The sequence below is a fragment of the Ailuropoda melanoleuca genome, chromosome 11 (assembly GCF_002007445.2).
Source record: "Ailuropoda melanoleuca isolate Jingjing chromosome 11, ASM200744v2, whole genome shotgun sequence".
NCBI lineage: Eukaryota > Metazoa > Chordata > Mammalia > Carnivora > Ursidae > Ailuropoda > Ailuropoda melanoleuca.
In genome coordinates this window covers 1,289,728-1,305,868 of record NC_048228.1, presented here as the reverse complement: position 1 = coordinate 1,305,868, position 16,141 = coordinate 1,289,728, and positions in this window count along the sequence as shown.

The window sequence follows — 16,141 nt, the reverse complement described above, 5'->3', positions numbered from 1 at the left end:
GCACACTCAGGGGCCCAAGGTGTGCCAGCACTCCCCTCGCCTCCTTCCACACCCCCACTGACCTCCTAACCCCTGCCGTGGTCCTCCTGACTGAGGTGGCTAAGGGTCCCAGTGGCCGGGACTGGCCAGCAGCCACCTCATGGTCACTACGTAATTCCATTTCCAAGGGACCCTGGGGAGGAGATCTTGGGCACCAGGGGAAGTGACAGGGCAGGAGCACCCGATTCACCATTGAGGAGGTGAGACAAAAGAAGGAGGCTTGTGACAGGGCCCTACCCTCACACTGGGTGTCCCCCTTGCTGGCCATCACCTGCTAGGTGTGGCCCTCCCCTTCCTCAGTGCTGGGCCCCGAGGAATCAGCCTGTCTGAGGCCCCTGGGGTCCTGCGTCCTGTCTTCCCGGGTAGGTGAAGTGACCCCATACCCTGGGGTCTCTCCTCCCATGGCTCCCTGTGACCTGGGCCGTGGGATGCCCCCCACTCTCCCGACTCAGCCCGAGTTGTGCCCAGAGACCCACAGGGCTCAAGCTGGGTGCCCTACCCTAAGGGTGCAGGGAGGGCCCAGCTGCCTATCCCACTGCCTCCCTGTGACCTCCCGGTCAAGACAGTGCATGGGGACTCTGGGAATCCCCCGGTCACATTTCCCCTTTCTTCTTGAGACAGATTTCCGGGGTTTTGAGGGGTAGGAGGGAGTTGGTGAGGGCTTGAGCCGGACCTCGGAGAGCGGGAACTGGGGAGTCCTAAGACCCCACCACAGAGGTGCCCCCTCCTCTCCTCTGCATTCAGGCTAGCCTCAGCTCCTCCTGCTCTGTGTGAGCTCCAGGCTGGACGGTGGGTTCGGAGGCAGAGCGGCCTGGCCCTCGCCCTCCTGGGGCTCCGGGTCTAAGAGGGGAGCCACATCTGTAAGCCAGAGATAAGTCATGGGGAGAGCACCTGCTTATTGGGGGGCAGGTGCCAGGCAGGACGAAGGCTGTGGAGGAGCCCTGGAGGGGGGACCAGGTGGGAAAGGGCATCTCTGAGAAAGAATGTGGGTTGAACAACATGGCTGAGAAGCACCTGGGGTCTGTTCTTGGTGAGGCGGGGAGCAGGCGACGTGCAGTGCAGGCCAAGGCCTGCTCCTGCAGGGTGACCGTGCAGTCTTCAGGCTGGTGCAGACAATGGACAGAGCGGACAGAAGGCTGGTGAGCAGGGCCAGGTGGGAGCCAGGAGAGGCAGGGGACAGGCTGCAGAGGGGGAGGGTGTGGAGAGAGGGGACACCAGTGATGCCCAGAGGTGTGAAGCCCACCAGAGGCAGCTCCAGCTGTCACCGTGGAAAGGAGGGAGGACGGAGCAGACCCCACTGCATGGCCTCATGCCCATGACAGAGAGGAAGGACGTGGGGCTGAGGGGTCAGAGGAGGGCCACAGGGTGGGTGGGGAGCCTGGGGACTTCCCAGAGGTTGAGGGGCCAGTTCCCCGGAGCAGAGCGGGGGGGACGTTCTCCCCCAAGCTCCAGAGCAGGGTATCGGTTGCTAACCCCCATCTCCCCGGCGTCCCAAGCTTGGTGTGCCCCAGCACCCTTGCCAACTCCTCCCCAGCAATGGAAGGAGCCTCCTCCCACCCAAAACTGGGAGCCTGGAGGCAGCTGTGCTCCACCCCGCGTCCTGGCCCCTTCCGGGCTTGGAGAGACGGCTCAAGAACATTCCTCACCTCTCTCCGGGGAACAAGACACCCTCAGCCCCTGTCTCCACTGCCAGGCAGCAGCTGAGGCACCTTTCCAGCTGCAAATCAGGCCATGTTTGCCCCTCCCCACACTCTCTGAGACCACGCGCCTCGGGCTGGGGGCTGGGGGCGCTTAAACAACACAACATCTGTTCCTCCCGGTTCTGGACACTGAAGTCTAAGATCGCAGGGCTGGCCAGGTGGCCCTGAGGCCTGTCTCTTTGGATCTCAGACGCTGCCACCCTGCCGTGTCCTCCACAGCCTTCCTCTGCGCGCACACGGAGAGAGACAGCTCACATGTCTCCTCCCTTTTCTTCTGTTTCAAAGCCAGCCCCGTGCCCAGCCTGCAGCCCAGGGCAGGTCTTGAACCCAAGACCCGAGATCAAGGCCTGAGCTGAGATCGAGAGTCGGACACTTAGCTGACTGAGCCACCCAGGCCGCCCTCCTCCCCTTAAGGACCCCAGGCCCCACTTGTATAATGTCATGTAACTCTGTTTACCTCCTAGAAGCCCTGTCTCCGGGGGCAGTCACGCTGGGAGTTGGAGCTTCCACGCGTGAATTTGAGGGCACACAATCCAGGGCAACCTCCCACCAGCAGGTGAGCTCCTGAGGACAGGAGCTCCGTCCCCTGTCACGGCTGTGTCCCCAGCCGCTGGCACGCAGCAGCCGTCCACCGGGACACCGGGAAGCCTTCCATCCATGAAGAGCTGGGGCTTGGGGCTCTCTGTGTGAATTCAGTGATGTCGCAGCATGTCAGGGTGGACAAGGACACGGGCCGGGTGTGCACACAGACAAAGAGAGCCACTGTCAGGACCCAGAGCCACCAGCTAACCCTGCTGGCTTGTCCCACACGTTGCCTCTGCCCGCTCCGTTCCGCTTACGACGCAGGCAAGGTGCGTTAATAGCAGGAGCTCATGGGACATGGAGGTCGTCGGGGCCAGGGTCCCCAGCAAGAAAACAGAGTGCCGGGACAGCTGAGACACAATCACACTAGCCTCCCATTTCACGGGGACGACGAGACCGCGACAGGATCCTGTCGTCCTGTCCGGCAGCCTCTGCAGGAGTGACTTTTGCAAAACATCCCGAAAGAAAACCACTAGCTGTGAAACACCGGTCACTGCCACACGCTGGGGCAGTTAGTCTTCCAGAGGTCAGCCCACAGGACCACCAACCCATGAACAATAACCCCAGAGGTAGACAGGGGCGTGAGCAGAGCCCCGATCAGCACACCTTAGTGGCCAACCCTCAAGGGGCCCAGTCTCAGGATGCTCAAGATAGTTCCTCAAAAGAGCTTATAAAAACCCCCAGGGCGCCCTGGTGGCTCAGTGGGGAAGCGTCTGCCTTGGCTCAGGTCGTGACCCCAGGGTCCTGGGATGGAGTCAGGCTCCCTGCTCAGCGGGAAGCCTGCTTCTCCTTCTCCCTCTGCCCTCCCCCCTGCTCGCGCGCTCTCTCTCAAATAGATGAATGGGATCTTTGAAAAAATAAATAAAAAATAAAAACCCCTAAATCTGAACGCCAAAATGACAGCCCTCTCAGGTCCCCTCCCTCTCCAGCAGCTTTGCACCGTGTCGAGAAAATTCGCTTCACCGGGTCCACCTCTTCATTCTTCGAGGCAGCATGACCAAGAACCGTGGGCACGAAGGGGACAAAAGTCCTGTTCCATGAAGACGCCCCGTCACGGAGTTCCCGGCTCCTGGCCGCACTCCATGCACACACAGCTCCAATCCCCCGACACAGCCCCAAACCCATGCCAGCTGCCACCTACCCCCGCCCACGCACCACCCAGCGCCGTCACCGGCAAGCCCCCCACCTCATGGCGTGGGCACGTGCCCGGAGGTCCGAGCGCAGGGCGTAGCCAACGTCTGTGTTCTTCGGGCGGAGTCGCTGCATGGGGAGCGAAGCCCTCTTTCTCAGGTGAGTGCTGATCACCTGGGCTAACTCTGGAAGGTCGGTGTGCCAAAGGATCCCGATACCCACACGCACAGGCCTCCACACGCGTACGGGACACACACGCAGCCCAGCGTGAGGACCTGTGATGTGCACTGAACCAAATCTTGCCCGCATGCCATGTTTCCCCGCATCCTGGAAAAAAGTCGGGCATCCTTCTGCTGGGGGCGTGGGGAAGGCTCTGGCCAAGGACTAACTTCCCCTTTCCGGTTCCTTCTCTTCTGCCCCATATGGGTTTTTTAACAACAGCATGTTTCACTCTTACGAGACAACGTCTGATGGAGAGATGTACTGACATTCATTGCTGGTGAAGGCCAGGCCGCTGGGCCAGCCCCAGGGGAACCCACGGCTTCCCTGAAGGCAGCTCTGCCGAGCAGCTGGGACGGTTCCTCTCTGCTGCACACCCCGCTCCCCACCCCACTGGCCCGTCCCCCGCCCTTTATTTGACAGAGAGAGAGAGACACAGCTATTGAGAGAGGGAACACAAGCAGGGGGAGCGGGAGAGGAANTTTTTTTTTTAAGATTTTATTTATTTATTTGACAGAGAGAGAGAGACACAGCTATTGAGAGAGGGAACACAAGCAGGGGGAGCGGGAGAGGAAGAAGCAGGCTCCCAGCGGAACAGGAAGCCTGATGTGGGACTCGATCCCAGAACCCCAGGATCACGCCCTGGGCCGAAGGCAGAGGCTTAACGACTGAGCCACCCAGGCGCCCCTGGACCACGGTGTCAGAAGTGAATCAGGGCCAGCACCGGCCCGTAGGGGCCGCCCCCAGGACCGGCACATCCACGTTCATGGTGGCATTATTCACGATGGCTGGAGGGTGGAACTGGCCCAGGTGCCCCTCACAGATGGATGGATGAACACCTGTGTTACGCAAACCACAGACTATCAGTGAGGTTCTGACATGCATTGTATGAGCCATGCTTGACCTTGAGGATGCGGTGCTCTGGGAACTGAGCCAGTCCCAAGGGGACAAATTCCCTCTAAGCCCACTTGCACGAGGGACCTAGAGTCGTCAAGTTCCTAGAGAGAGCAGGTGCCAGGGCAGGGAGGGCGGGGGGACCAGGTTTTCCTGGGGCAGAGCATCAATCTGGGGAGACGGACGGCAGGGATGAGTGCACCGCGGTGGGAATGGCTTCGTGCCGCTGAGCTGTGCACCCGCAGATGGCTGGCACGGTGAGGCTCATGTAGATTTAAGGACAATTTTTAAAAAACAGATCAAAAACATTTTTAAGAGAAAGCAGAAGGGATCCCCATGTTGATGGAATGTTCTCTATCCTGCCCACATCAGCATCAATACCCCGTAAACCCCGTACCATAGTTTTGTAACATGTCTCCGACGGGAGGAACCAGGCAAAGGACATGCGGGGTCTTTCTGTATTATTTCCTACAATTCCCGTGAATGACACCAGAATACAATCTCACCTAAGCCAGAAGAGCCGCGTGCCTCACAGGTGTCTTGCTCTTGCGTGTTGGGCAAGAAGCCCCGCGCCCAAGGCCTCCGCGGGGCCCACGCCCTCAGAAGCACCGCCGCACCCGTTGCCACACAGGAAACCCCTGAGGCCCCAGGTCCCCGCGTGGGCAGGTTTCCTGCCCGCCCCGGGAAGCTACGGTCTCTTTTCCAGTATATCCCACAATTGTGTTTTCTCCCTGAATTGTCATAATGAAATAAAAAGTGTAACGCTACTTTGCCTTTCTCTTTTGTTTAAAAGAGGTCACTGGGTGTCGTTTTACACAGAAAAGCCTGAGCACGTGAAGCGAACGTTGCTGTGTGGCCGTGGCCAATGGGACGCACCTTGCTTGCTCACGGATCCGTCCGAGCAGCGCTCGTGGGGCAGCCGCGAGCCCCCACCCTGCCCGTGCCTGGACAGGTGGCCGCCCACCCACCTGCCAAGGGTGGGGGCCGGGGCTGCTCATCACTCAGTACGTGTCCCCAGGCCAGGGTCTCCGTGTCTCACCGAAGATAGGCTATCCGGGGGAACCCCGAGGCTGCTGCTTCCATATCTGGCAGATGACAGGTGGGCTCCCGGGAATCATCAGCCCGCCACCTGACCAAGTGCCCAACTGATGAAGCAAGCCCTGGGCTCGTCCCGAGATAGGCCTGGGCCGGGGGAGGAGGGGCCCTACCCTGAGTCCAGAGCCACTCCGGCCTCGAGGACGGCACTCTGTGCAGCCCTGCCGCACACTGGCCGATGGGCACGGACACGGCTGTCCAGGCCGTCCCACCCACAGGGAAGACACGCTGCTCAACACCGAGGGTGATGTTGGGGAGCACACAGGGGCGCCACTGATGGGAGCGCAGCTCAGGGCCCCGCAGGCTGGAGCTGCCCCTGTCACGGAAGCAGCAGCGGCATGGGCCAGGTGGGCTGCAGGCTGCTGTGGTCACTGCCCCGGCAGCGACCCATCCTCTCTCTGGGTCCCCGCCTGGATGAGGTCACAGCAGGGCTGGTGCTTCCCCAGAAGCTAACTTCCCATCTGGGCCAGCATCTCTTCACCCGTTTCCTGGAACCTACCAGAAGACCCACCCAGGCCTGGGCATTCCCTCCCGGGCTGTCTCCCCCACGCCCCAGCCCCCGGGGGCTGGGGCGGGCTTGGCTTGGGACCCGAAGGACCCACCGCCTTCCCCTCCACTAGGGGGACACCTCGAGCCTCTCGCCGGAGCTGCAGAGACCGAGGAGCCAGGCCTTTCCCACAGTCAGTTCACAGGACACCAGGGGGCAGCAAACCCCAGACACTGGGCTCCACCTGCCTGCCCCGTTCCCACCAGCGCATCCGGCCAGAGAGGAGCGGTTCTCGGGCCTCACCCCTCTAAGACTGTGCGCCCTGGGCCCTGTCCCAGGCAAAACCCAGGGTGCTCTCTGCCCAGTGGACTCAGTGCGGGACCCTGGTTGGCCCAGGACAAAGCACTTGCTCAGCCCTGATGCCATGTAGGGGAAAGCCGTGCTTACCCTGGGAATAAATGGGGCAACATTTGGGGGCCCATCAGGAAGAGCACCTCGCTGAGGCCACGCCGGGAAGCCACAGCAGTACAGAGCCAGCAGCCAGGCCGCGGAGAGGGCCCGCCCACCCCGACTCCTCGCGTGTGGCCAGGGCGGGCTCTCGGCCTGCTCATGCATGAAGTGGACGCAGTGAGGCTCCCGCCTCCAGGGTGCCGGGAAGGTGATTTTGGAGCCCATGACTTGGGGGTCAGCACGCTGCCTGTCCCACACGGGCTCAGGGTAAACAGGAGGCACCCCAAGGCAGCCCGGGGAAGAAAGGAGCGGCCCCTGGCTTGGCACTTTCTGAGGGCCTTCCCTGTCAGTACGAGCCAGGGCAGTGGGCTGGGCCTCGGCCACGGTTCCACGGAAGATGCCATCAGGGCAGAGCCCCATCCCAGGAGGCCAGGATCCGTTCCCACAGCCTGGGCAGGGCCCTGAATCAGTCAGCCTTGGGGGATGGGGCAGAGGCTGCAGACCAGCACCTTTATGCAAGCCTGTTGGTGGTCCCACTCTGAGGCATACACACCCCTGCCTCTGACCAACGCCTACACCTGCCGCCCGCGGGGATGCCCCCTGCAGCACACAGCCACTGCACCTCGCACTCCCTCCCTCTCTAACAGAAAGCACCCCGTCTTTTGTCATCCTGGTACAAATGGAGGTCCAGCTGCAGGGCTTGGCTGGGTGACCACGTAGCCGTCCTAGCGCACTACACACACCCCCCACCCGCGCACCCTCGCAGCCCCCGCACCCTCGCACCCTCCCTACTGCCCCAGTCATGACCATTTACAGACCTTGTAACACACAAAGCCCTAACCCTCAAGCTGCAGACGGCGGAGGGGGGGGTTGCGGGTGGAGGGGGTGCACTGCCTGCCCCTGACCTGACGGCACCCCGCGCCCACAGGCTGCCCTGCCCCGCCTGGGCCCTGGCGCTGGGCAGGAAACAGAAGGGGAAACAAAGTGCCCTACTGCGCCCAGCCAGCCCAGCCCTCTCCTCTGAGTCCCAGGGGCCTGGCAAAGTCACCACCACGCGCCACGTTGCGAGCGGGGACTGCACCAGCTCGCGGCTCTCCTGTGGCAGCAGGACTCTGGCGAACGCTGCTTGTCTCCGCCCGCGTGTCCATCCGCGCCTGGTGCGCGGAGAGGCTCGCCTTCCCTGAGGTCCGCTCAAGGCACTGGCGGGGCTGCGGAGGCTCAGGGGCTGTGGAGAGTGAGCGGGGCCGGTGATCCAGCGGGGGAAGAAGGCCATGGAGGGGGGATACCCTAGGGGCACCCCTCCTAGCTGGCGCCAAGCGGCCCCCAGCCCCCCACCCCCCACCAGGACGGTCCGGCGCTCACCCTGGATGTTGCCCCCTGTCTCCATGCTGTCCCTTCTCCAGCTCAGGGCTGGGCTGGTGCCAGCAAACTTCTCAAACAAAAGGGAGGCCAGGGAGGTGGCAAGGGGAGTCTGCCAGCCCCGCCCGGACCCCCACCCCCCCCAACGGCCGATGCCCCCGACCCCAACCGATCTTCATTCTGGGGGTACGCAGGGGCTGTGCCTGTGACCAGGCGCACAGGGCAGGAGGGTGATGGAAGGTGCTGGAGGCGGCTGGGTGCTGGTAGTGCCTTTATGCGGAGCAGAGTGGTGGGGCCTGGGGCGCGCGTGCCTTCCCACGCTCCGCCGCCAATCAGCGGCCAAGGCTGGACAAAGCGTAGCCCTCCACCCCCGCCCCCCGCCCCCGGGGCTGCTGGGCTGGGATAATGATGCCCCCGCCCCCAGCAGGTGGGAACACGTGGGGCCCTAGCTGGGACGTGCCCTACCACCGAGTCCTGCTGTCAGACCCTCACAGGGCAGCCGCCAGCGGTCCAGCTGCCTGCCCAGGATGCAGAGGCCAGAGGAAGCCGCTGTCCCTGGGGGCTGAGCGTCCAGAGCAACTCTTCCCTGGACCCCGCCTTCCCACCCTCCAGACACAGGTCAAAGGTCACCCTCTGATCCCTGCCAGCTCTCAGGAGCCGAGCTTGGTCTCTCCCCTGGGCCTCTCCAACCCCCCACACCTGACTGGTCTCCTGTCCGAGCAGTTTTCCCAGCCAGGCGCCAGCTGGGCCTGACTACACTCACCAGGGGATGAAAGCGGCTGCGGGGGCAGCTCCAGATGTGGGTCAGAGATGGCTGCTTACGAGCAGACGTGCCCCTTGAGTGGGCCATCCACATCTCGCTTTCTCAAAGGCCAGGCTCCAGCAGCCACCTCCCCCAGGAAGACCCTCTGAGCTCCTCCATCCCCCAGGCTTGTCCTCGTATTATAAGGTCATCATTGGAGGTGCTCTGGACGGTTTGTTCCCGGGGGCAGGAAATGCACAGGTTCCCCACCCGGGTCTCCCCCAGACCTGGTATTTTTAAGCAGCTGACCCTAGAAAGCTCTTCCACTAGCCCAGGGAGGAGGCAGTGCCATCCTGCATCTCGGAGAGGAAGCTGAGGCCTGGAGGGGCAGTTCGCCAGCCCTCTGCCCCTACCGCCTTGGCACCCTGTTACCTGCACTGCGTGGCAGGATGAGGTGGGGGTGGGGACGGGAGCGCTGCGCAGGCCAGGCTGGGGAGCAGGGGTGCCAGGAGGGGATGAGGGGAGACAGGGAGGGGGCTGGCTGCCCAGGGCCGCTGGCTCCACAGCAGGAGTGTGGCACTGTATGACAGGCCCTCTGCCCCAGGTGCCCAGGGTGAGTGACGGGCCCAGGAACGGTGCCAGCCTGGGGCAAGACGGGGTGGGGGAGGGGCAGACGCGTGGCTGGCCTGGCTGGCTGCACGAGGCTGCTCCCAAGCCCCGGTCCTGGGGACCTCCCGGGCCCCGCGGTCAGCAGGCAAGCGCTGTCCCCATGGAGGCAAGCTCTGCTTGGGGGTGGCCAGGTAGGCCTCGGCTGCTCCTCGGCTCGCCCCGCCTGCCTCCAGGCCCTGAATGGCTGCGAGCCTTTTGTGGGAGAGCAGCTGGCGGCCGGCCCTTTATGTGGGGCTGTGGGAAAGTCGGTGGGCAGCCTCTCACACCCTCTCCAAAGCCCGGATTATCTCGGGGCCAGCAGGACACCCTCTCAAGGATGTCCCCCCCAGCAGGGGTGGGGGTAGGGGCCCCCGTAGAGGTCCTGTCTGCCAAGCGCTGGCCCCAGAGTCCCTCAGCAAGGAAGGGCCCCTGAGAGCAGAGCCCCTCGGATGCCCCACTCCCTGCCCCCACCAGCCCAGCTGCCCAGACTCAGAACTGCCCCCACACCAGGAGGCACTTTCGAGGAGCCCCCACCCACCTCATCTGTCCTGATAGTCCAGGCTTCTGGCCTTCATGACCGTGGCCAGCAGGATGGTTTGCTAGGGGCCGACAGCCCCTACCCCACCCACTGGTGGCTGTGCCCACAGCGGGGCCAACTTGCAGCAGGCCCAGGGCCGAGGTCAGACTTGGGAGGGCTGAGGGGCCTGGACGGGGAGGTGTGGACGGGGAGGTGTGGCAAGGAATCGTGTACTTATTTAGCACCTACTGCATACAGGCTGAGCAGGACACACATCTTCCAGGACCTGCTCTGCCCTGAGGGAGAGGCAAGACGACAAAGCAGGGGACAGACCTAGGCCTAGCTCCCTATCTGAGGTCACCCTGTCCTAGGTGCACTTTGGTCCCTGAAACCCAGGCTTTCCCTGCTCCAGTGGCAGCCCCCGGGCAGCCAGAACTTGGGCAGGGGTCATGCTCCAAATGAAGTGGGGTGGGCCAATGAGAGGGCCTAGCAGAGGCCAGGGCTGGGACTCCAGACGACGGTGCTGTTAATACCAGCAGCCGTGTGGTGAGGCCGCCTGAATTTGCCCGCTCCCTTCCTCCTCGGCACCTGCCTCAGAGGGACTGTTATTAGCCCCATTTTACAGATGAAGAAACCGAGGGCCAGAGAGCCCAGCTACTAAGTGGTGGCACTGGATTGGAACCCTGAGCCCACAGCCCCAGCAGCTCAGAGGTCCTCTGGCAGGAGCACCCAGGTAGCAGCCATCAGAAGGGGTGGGGGTGGGGCAGCAGTCATCCCCTGTTGTCCCTTTGTTCTGCCAGGGGTGCCAGGGCCGTGGACCGCCGAGGACTGCGGAAACGGGAAGGCGCTGGCCGGGCCAGATGTGCGACCCTCCAGCATGCTGGTCGGGAGCTGCCGTGGCTTCCCCAACCCTCAAAGGCAGCCTGGGGGGGCCCCCGCCTGGCTCAGAGTGCTCCCCAGATGGCCTCTGGGCCCACAGCTCCGCACACAAAGCCAGCACGCGCCTTTTGTGCCGGATGAATGTCCACAGCAGGGCCGGAGTGTGGGAAGCCACCCGAAGGGGCCCTCCCGCCCAAATTCCCCTCTGGGTTGGGGGCGGGCAGGGCTGCTGGGCTGCTGCCTGGAACCACAGCCCGGGCCTCCCTGCATGGCATCACACTGGCGGGGGTCTCTGGGGCCAGGGAGACCACTGAGACCCCCCTCACACCCCATTTCACACACAGCGGAACAGGCCCGAGGGGGCTAACAGGGGCTGTCCTCTCTTTCCCACGCGTGAGCTCCAGGGTGGGTGGGGGCTGCCTCACGGCACCCAGAGCCCAGTGGACAGGCGGCCACTCACTAGACCCTCCCGGCTAAGGTCAGGAGCCATCTCGGTCCTGGGGGACGGTGCAGGAGACTGAACAGGAGGTCACTGCCAGATGTGGGGGCAAGCAGCATAGGAAGGGCCAGACTCTGAAGCCCTGGCCCATCTCCCCCACACCCTGCCCCACGGCCAGGCTCTGGGCACTCTGCCTGGCACCTGGCAGCCACTTATAGTGGGTAATTATTGCCCAGCAGGGGTGGGCAACCTTGGTCTTGCTTCCTCCCCTAAGCTTGAGGCCGGCTGGCAACCCGGGACTGGCTTGGCCCCTCCAGCCTTCCTCTGTGAACTGGGGTGTTGTGTCATGGGGGGTCTGAGGGGACCCCCAGCCCGGTGGCTGTAGAGAGCATCAGGTGTGCCCTGCAAGCGGGTGCTGCGCTTCCTTGATGGGTCCCTGTGCTAGGCTGGACCCCTGTACCCCAAGAGCTGGCCCAGACTACCAGTTATAACAGGGGGAGGGAGTCTGTGGTGTGTGGGAGCCCCAGCAGGTACCCGAAAGGAATGGTGATGAAGTTGTTTGGAGTCAGGACAGGGGTCCTGTGGGGGGCTGGGGAGGAGCTGGGGGGTCCAAGGATCAGCAAGGCATGACCATGGGGGCATGGAGCCTGAACCCCAATCTGTGATGCTTCGGGTCCCCACAATACCTGGGAAGCAGAGGGTCCGGGCTGGGATGGTGCTCATCAGACTGGGGTTCTTGGCTCTCTCAGCCATCCTAGGATGGGGGGGGTCTGTGTCAGTCTGTCACTTTGTGGGGCAAAGAGAAGGGACTTCCAAATCCCACACCCAGAGCTGCCCAGGTCCCCTCTGCCTCCACCCCAGCTTCCCAGGTAACTAAGCCACCCACCAGTGGGCGGCCCCCACCCCCCCATGGGTCACTTTGGCCTCTCTTGCTCCAACATTCGTGTGCAAATTAGTTGCCCTCCCCCAGAGCCCTCTGCCTCTGGCTTGCTGCTCTCCTGCAGTTCTCACCGCTTGCTTATTTCCGGAGCCCCCAGTGCCTTGGCCAAGCGGCAGGGGGGCTCTTTAAAGATCAGACAGGCCGACCCTCATCAGATGAGGAACACAGGGCCCAGGTGGTGTCCAGCCGGTCCACAAGCTGGAGCCAGGTGGAGCGAGGGGTGAGACCCGCCAGTCCAGGACCCCAAGGGGCAAATGGCGTCCGATTGTGCAGAAAGCGACCTTAGCTAGGGAGTGGGAGCTGGGGTGGTGGTTTTGGAACAAAACAGGTCTTCCTCAGGTGCAGGGTGCTCTGAGGGCCTGGACCTGTCTGCTGGGTGTGAGGGGAAGGCCCCCCCCGCCTCACAGGCAAGCACAGTGGTTGACGGAGGGGCTGAGTGACCAAAGTAGGAACAGATCCAGGAACCCAGTCCAGTGCTTTCCGTAGGAGAAGCAGCTGCCCCATCTGCCCTCACCCAGGCTCCAGTCTGGCCTCAGCTACCAACTGGCAGCTTGGCCTCGGGTACAGACTGGTCCTCGGTGTGCTTGCCTGTGCAAATGGGCATGAGGACACTCGGCCTTGGCAAAGAGGCCCCTCCTCAGCGGGATCCCGCAGCAGCCCCCCAAGGAGCAGGGCAGGAGGGGCAAGCCCCGGGGGGAGTGAGGACAGAGGTCAGCGCGGTGCGGTGCACCTACGCCGAGCAGGACAGGTGCCACCCCTCACCTGCATTACGGACCCTGGGGTGTCAGGCTGCCTCGTATGAGGAGGGCAGCCCCCTGCCCCCAGCGAAGGGGTGTGCCTGGCGTGCTCCCATGACATTTTATTCATGGACGCTCGATTTTTCACCTCATTTTCATGTGTCACAAAATATCTTTCTTCTTTGGATGTTGTTTCACTGGTTTAAAAGTGTGAACGCATTCCTGGGGAGACACAGACACAGCAGACAGCCCGCTGCTCACCCCTGTAAACCTTGATCTCCCCAAACCTCGGGCAGCACCACTGTCATTCCCATTTTACAGACGAGGAAGCCAAGGTTCGGAGCCGGTTAAGAACCCTACCCCAGTCTCCCGGCAGGGAGACCCCCTGGGAGGGTCCGCTGAGAGTCTGGCCTCCAAGAGCCAGGGTTCGGGTCCCCACAGACCCCTCCTGCATGCGCAAGGCTGTGGGTTCATGCTGGCCTGCGGTTCCCACACTGCGGCCGGCCATGGAAGCGTGCCTGGGCCCCCCCGCGGCATTAGTGCCGGGCTCTGCCTCTGAATGAATGGGGGCGGCCACGGGGGGCGAGGGGGGGGCAACTCCCAAAAGACCATCTGGCTCTGCGTTATAATAGAGCAATAAAGGGCTTGTCTGCCTTTCAGAGGTTGGGAGCGAGCTGCTCTCTGACACGGCAGGGTTTTAACCAGCTTGGGACTGCGACCTGGGCCTGCCCCCGGCCACTGGGGGGGTGGGGGCCACGTGGGCCAGAGAGGCCCCTAATCCGGAGGGGGACCATGAGACTCAAGGGCTCCGTGCTTTCCCACACCACCCGCCTCTGCACATCCACCCTAGCCCCTCTTCACCCTGGGGAAACTGAGGCTCCGGAGCTGGGGCTGGTCGGGCTGGGGTCTGTGCCCTCCCTGCCCAGCATGAGAGCACACTCCGTTGGGGATGTGGGGCCTGCTCTGGCCCGCAAACCTAGGGTCCCCAAGTCTGGCCTGGGAACTTGATGGGGCTGCAGTTTCCTCCCATGAAGGGCAGGTGCCCCTCAGATCAAGGGACACCCTGCCCTTCCCCACAGTCCGGTGGCAGGGTAGAGCCTGGTCTTGATCCGCTGAGAGCAGGGGTGGGAGCAGAGGCTGGCATCACCACCCCTACTACGAGGAGCCAGCTTGCCCCAGGCCCCCAGGAGGAAGAGGTGAGGCTGAATACACAGCTGTCCAGGGGCAGCTTCTGGGGAAGGGTCTCAGCCCCTGAATCACAGAATGCAATGGAGTCAGCAGGGTTGTGACCTGACCCCCAGTGTTCCATGTATGAGGCCCCAGCCCAGCCCACCGCATGGGTACTCACACACAGTCCTTCCCTGCCCAGAGCCCCCCACTCCCTGGGGCTCCCCATCATGGGAGGAGAGGTTGGGGCATGGACAAGGGGTGTGTGGAGAGCCCTGAACCCCTGACTCAGTGACCCTGACTCAGCATACTGTTGGGTGAGAATCACAGGCAACCCAAGCACTCAGCCCCAGCAGTGGGGTCGCTTTCTGGGACAGGGGCCAAGGGGGCCAGGTGGGGTGGGCACTATTCCCCTCTCAGCAGTGCCCCACTCGCTCACCTTTGGCCACCCTTGGTCATCTCCAGCAACCTAGAACCAGTGCCTCTATCAGGTGGTCTCGGCAGGGAAAGCCCACCGTACGTAGGTAAACTGAGGCACAGAAAGGACCAGCATGTGTCCAACAGAAAGCCAAGAGCAGTGCCTCAGCCTAGACTTGCCCCCTGCACCCACCCCCCAGTGCCCACGGTGAACATGCTCAGAGAGCAACCTCCAGGGCTCCAGCTGCACCCCAGTCCCATGCCCCGGCTCCCCCCAGGGTGCTACTGAAATGAGCAGGGAGACCACTTGCAGGGAACACATTTGGGACAGTAGGGACCCCAGACACCGTGGGGCTGGGTGCAGAACTGGACAGGCCATGGGAACGTCACAAACGGCAGGGCACTGACCCCCCAGAGAGTGCAGGAGATGAGCTGCTGATAGGCCTTTCCCCCCACAGTCCCCCCAGGGCCAAGGCCCACCTGTTCCCTACAAGGAGGCACAGAGCCGTGCTCAGCCCCACTGGAACATTCTTCTACTTGGGGACCTCTAACAGCTGGGCAGGAGGACAGGGCTGGGAAGGAGTGACCTAGCCGGGACACCTGAGCTGTGTCCACACGCTGACCCGCCAAGGGGAAGGCACCACGCCGAGGGGCCAGGGAGCCAGGGCCGGCCCTTTATTCCCAGAGCCTGGGGCACACACGCACACACGCACAGGTGCACACGTGGGTGAGCACGCACAGGCAGGCAGGCAGGGGAGCCTCTTCCAGCCAGACTTGGAGACGCTGGTCCCCCCCCCCCCGCCCGCCAAGCCCAGATCCCACCTTTCTCTTTGCCTGGCAGTGTCTGTGATTCCTTCTCTGGAACATACCCGCTATCCCTCCAAGGACCCCTCAGCCATCTCCTCCTCCAGGAAGCCCTTCCCCGGCACCCGTGTCTTCCCCTCCATTCCCCAAACCCATGGCTCTTCTGAAAAACACCAGCGCCTCAGCCCTCCCCGAGAGGCCAGACCGAGCCATGCACACACCCTTTTAGAAATCACGGTGGTCCTAGTACCCGCTCCCCCAGGAGAACCTGGAAAATACAGACACAATGAAAATGAACCAGAAGTCTGCCCCTGACCTGTCGGCATTGGGGAGCCGCCCTCTGCTTCTCTGCCCACGTCAAGTGGGTGTCCTGACCAGAGTGTTGGCCTGTCTTGGATGTACAACCCTCAACATTACCCCTACCTGTGAGGGTCTCCCCAGCCCCCATTTCAGCCCTCCTCCAGCCCCCCTCCATCCCTGGGAAGGGACCAGGCCTCAGTACCCTCTCAGCCCCGTGGGCCCAGGTGTCTGCTGCCCCTGCAAGGGGAGGCTGCTCCCAGTGGGGGGCTGGGAGGAGCAAGAGCCCCCATCTCTGTATCCAATTCTTTGGTGCGGGACAGGGCGCAAAGGGAGCTAAGGCCAGGGCGGGGGGGACCACTGCCCCCAGGGCACCCCCGAGCGGAGTGGGGCCACGCAGCCGCCAGCTCCCACACTGTGACTTCGTGGCGACAAAGGCAGTGCGTGTACCTCGCCTGCTGCCCGGGTGCGGACGGGACGACCAGAGTGGCACCCAGGTTCCAGAGGGAGGGCCGGCACGGGGGTCCCTCAGGGCATTGCCCTGCCCTCCAGGCCACTTTTTAAACCGGCTTCCAGATGCCCATGCGGGGGGGGGGGG